This window comes from Etheostoma cragini, chromosome 19 (genome assembly GCF_013103735.1).
Source record: "Etheostoma cragini isolate CJK2018 chromosome 19, CSU_Ecrag_1.0, whole genome shotgun sequence".
Lineage (NCBI taxonomy): Eukaryota > Metazoa > Chordata > Actinopteri > Perciformes > Percidae > Etheostoma > Etheostoma cragini.
The window spans coordinates 19,023,068-19,027,849 of NC_048425.1; the positions used below are offsets into that span (position 1 = coordinate 19,023,068).

Sequence of the window (4,782 nt, forward strand, 5' to 3'; positions counted from 1 at the left end):
CAAACAAACAAACAAACAAACAAACAAACAAACAAACAAACAAACAAACAAACAAACAAACAAACACACACACACACAATGACAATCCCCCCTCTATGAGCTTGTTATCCCTCTCTGTCCGTTCGTTTCTCTCTGTCACCTTGCCCTGAGCTATTTGAGTACACTTCTGTCTCTCTCTCACGCACTCCCATCTCTCTCTCTCTCTCTCTCTCTCTCTCACACACACACATTCTCTTTCTCCCTGTCTGTCCCACCGCATGCTCTGTTCCATCCGGTCTCTCTCTTTCTGTTACGGTCAGTCTTGACATATGTCTGTCTCTCACTGTGTGGTTCCTTCATCTCAGGGCCTGACTATTGGCTGAACAGTATCACCAAAAGTATCCAAATACATCTGAAATCAACACCCTGTACAGTTTGAGAATTTAAGTCTACACGTCACAAGGAGGCTACACAAGGAGGCTCGGGAAACACGGGGATAATGAAAAGTGGGACCTTTCCAAAGTCTGAAAAAATGACCCAGATGATGTCATCAGGGTTATTTTGACTAGGGTTGGAGACAAAACATTTAACAAAATAATATTTTCTGTTTACCTGAAATCAAAAAGGATGCCATTGATTGCATCATGGGAAATGTAGGAACCAGTGTTTTTGGAGAACTAAATGGCCATTGTTTTTCAAATCTGCTTGTGTGTCCCCCAACTGTACTTAATTAAATATTAATTGTTTTTTGCAACTGTTTAACACCATTGACATATTACCATAAAAAAATGGTAAGAATATGTGGTTTTATTACCATAAAAAGCTGTCACGGTTAATGTTAGCAAGCATATTTACACATCCAGAGCTAAGGGGGACTTCAGAATTTGTGGTAATGCTGTGCGGGTTCATCACTATGAGCGACCCCATCACATTACAGCCATTTGACCTATTGCTAATGTTAGTATATTGATTTAATGCAGCTTTAATCAGGTCTCTATACTTCACATAGTCCCTTGCTTCATAGTATTGTTCTCACATGTTTGTTGTTTCCTCTTGACAGTATACTAACTGATTCTACCTCTCTCTCCCTCCTCTGCTCCTCACTGCTCCCTGCTTTCCCCCTCCCTCTCATTCCCTCTTTCTCTACCCATCGCTCTCTCTCTCTCTCACTCTCTCTCTCTGTGTAAGTAAATCAATGAACATACACTTTATGCATTTATTGATTCTTTCATATCTATCTGTCCTCGCCCCCTACTGTTCTTGCCCTCTCGATTTCTCTCAGTTTTTCACTGAACTTTTTCCCCCATTTTTTCCTCACCAATTTCTTTCTCCTCTTTGAATTTATAACCCCCACCCCCTCTCTCTCTCTCTCTCTCTCTCTGTCAGTCAGTCCCTTTCTCTTTATATCTCTCGCGCTGCGACTTCCTATTTATATGGCTGGCCCCTTCATGCTTGTACTGAAGTGTGTGTGGATGAATGAGAAATTGTGTGTATGAGTGAGAGAGAGAGTGTTTGATGTTGGTCTAAGTGGTTAACATAATATGAGTCCTCAGAGAGGTGATGTTCCCGCACACACACACACACACACACACACACACACACACACCCTAACAGTTTTAGGCTCTTTGATATAGGCTTTTCTGAGAACAATTTGTGCTTTTTAGAATTCTCTAGCTTGTGCAGCAGATCCATGTATTATGTTTCAATTGCATTCTCTGGGTCTGCCACTCTGTCCAATACACACACACAAACATGCACACACACACCTTTGTGGCTCGACTGCCTTCCTAGAATGACGATAACCCGGTATTATCTTTTGTTATTTGTTATTGCAGATGGAGCCATCATTTCATGACCTCGCCGTCTCTCGTGCTCCTTCCTCTCCATATGCTTACATTTGTTCAGACCTCTCTGACTTTCTCTCTTTCCTACCTTCTCATCCTCTCTGCATGTTTATGTTTATTCAGACACATCTCCCTTTTTCTCTCTCCGTCTATCCCTCTTCTCTCTCCCCCTCTGTACCAGTGTGTCCAGCTTTTGTTACAAGCCTTGTTTCCATAACAACTGCGACCTTTCCGTTAGTGCCTTACTATTTTTTTAATCAGAAGTAGAGAAAGACAGAAATGAGGTGAGATAGAGAGGGGGAGTTCATTTGGAAGGAGAAGGTTACTTGATGTGTTTGAAGGATGAAAGACAGAAATGATTCTCAAAGGGAAATCATAAGAGGATCTGAAAAAAGTTGGTAATGGAAAGTGGCCCTAGTCTCCTGGTAGGAGGCTGGCGTACATGGGCAACGTTCCCAGCAACAGGTAACACAGTGCTGCTGAAGGTCAAGCATCTTTAAGTACCTTAAGTCTCTGAGTGATTAAAGCGACAACATTAAGGTAAATCATTATTGATAGTTCACATGAAACAATTCACTAAAAATGTAAAGGAACTGAAAGGCTGTGACCAACAGGGTCATCAATACTACTCTTCATTTCATCCCCTGGCACCTGGACTTCTCAGGAACCTACGCCAGGATCCAGGATGTGGACTTCAGCTCTGTTCTCATGGGTCCGCTGAAGGACACGTTGTCCCAGCTGCACGTGCCTGACTCTACCTGCAGGTGGATCACAGACTTCCTGTCTGACAGGAAGCAGCCTGTAAGGTTGGGGAAACATGTCTCTGACTCTCTGACCATCCCTCTACGCTCTTCTCTCTCTCACTGGTCTTATCTCTGGTGGGGATTGACCATCTGGTAGTCTTGCTTTGACAGACCCTCCTCCACAGTGCTGCACAGGAGGGTCTGGCTAGTCCACACAGCATTAACCCTAACCCTAACCCTGGGATGGGAGAAAAACATGCCCTGGTTTATTGGCGTTTCTTTAAACCAATCACAATCATCTTGGGGGGGCTAAACTCCAGATGGAGCCACGGTGCCTCTGCTAAATAGTCTCAGGAAGGAAGTTGTTTTGGTGGAACATGTGTACGTTCAGAAGTAGTTTTAGTCATCAACAGAAAACTGATAGTCTAGCTAGCTGTCTGGATTTACCCTGCAGAGATCTGAGGACCAGGTAACCATAGTCCTCAGATTGGACAGATAGTCTAGCTAGCTGTCTGGATTTACCCTGCAGAGATCTGAGGACCAGGTAACCATAGTCCTCAGATTGGACAGATAGTCTAGCTAGCTGTCTGGATTTACCCTGCAGAGATCTGAGGACCAGGTAACCATAGTCCTCAGATTGGACAGATAGTCTAGCTAGCTGTCTGGATTTACCCTGCAGAGATCTGAGGACCAGGTAACCATAGTCCTCAGATTGGACAGATAGTCTAGCTAGCTGTCTGGATTTACCCTGCAGAGATCTGAGGACCAGGTAACCAGAGTCATCAGATTGGACAGATAGTCTAGCTAGCTGTCTGGATTTACCCTGCAGATATCTGAGGACCAGGTAACCAGAGTCATCAGATTGGACAGATAGTCTAGCTAGCTGTCTGGATTTACCCTGCAGAGATCTGAGGACTAGGTGACCATAATCCTTAGATATCCACCAGAGGTTATAACGCCAACACAAAGACAGAGAATGCGGATAGACATCCAGACAAAAAGAGTGCATTCGGCAAAGTTTCCGGCGGCAACGCAGCAATCCCTCAAGTGGAACGTCGTGGAACGTCGTGGATATCGACTAACCATCTGGTGACCTGCTGCAGTCAGAACACTCTGGTGCTAAACGCTCTGAAGACGGGCGGTATCTTCACCTGCTCCATCACCCTCTGATACGCCACTGCTAAGGACAAGGGCAGAGTGCTCTGCTGAGAAGGTGATTGGCTGCGATCTGCTGTCTCTCCAGGATCGGTACGCCTCCAGGACGCTGAGGCGGCCAGGAAGTGCAGCCGATCCCTCTCACCCCGGAATAAAACTGGTTGAACCCCTCGCCTCTGGCAGGAGGCTGCCGTCCATCAGGACCAAAACCCCACGTGATGCCGTTAGCCTCACCAACAAGGCCCTGGACCCCCACTGACACTGACTCTCAACCCCCCACCCCTAGTCACTACACGTTGCATCCACCTCCATCCTGGACTAATACATCTGCCCATTGCAAATACTAAATATGTTTTCCACATTCTTTACTCAGTCCAGTCAGCTACCTTTTTCTTATGTGAAACAGCTATTTTGTATGTATTTGTTTCTGTATTTATAGTTTTTTGATACTATTTGTTTGTTTATTAATGTATGCATCAATCACCAAGGCAAATTCCTCGTAAGTGTAACTTACTGGGGCAATAAACCGTTCTGATTCTAGGAGGTCTTTGAATTCTACAGTCTATATTTTATATGTCTCATTTTATTTAAGTCATCAAAAGATAAGTTTAAATTTGAGATAATTTACAACATATAACATAATCTTCCTTTAAGTTCACAAAATGTTCCATTTCCACTGCTTTTTACATTTCGAACTTAAATAAGCATAACATTTTGTATATTTGTATTAAGATATAAGTTAATTTGGAATCAGTTTAGGTCTACAGTACATTAATTTAATTTGACCTGTCACCTTAAATCTGAAGGTTTGGTTTATATTTACATTGAAATGCTCGAATTGTAACAAACTGTGTGGAAATTAAATAGTCAGTTCTGTGTTGGTTTCAAGGGAAATTCTTGTGAGATAAAACTGTAAATAAATGACCTGACTTTCACCAGGAAACACAACCTTTACAGTACTGTAGATGAGAATATGCAGCTGAAAGTTTGGTCTTTAGAAATGCTCTTCAGTCTTAAGATTCAGTAGACTTCCCATCTGCATCTGGGGGGGGGGGGGGGGG

At 43.5% G+C, this 4,782-nt stretch overlaps 1 protein-coding gene across 1 annotated transcript in view; it reads right to left on the reverse strand.

The window, feature by feature from the left end:
- Positions 1-4,782, reverse strand: part of slc3a2a (solute carrier family 3 member 2a) — a 29,682-nt gene that overhangs the window by 23,951 nt on the left and 949 nt on the right. The window lies entirely within an intron of this gene.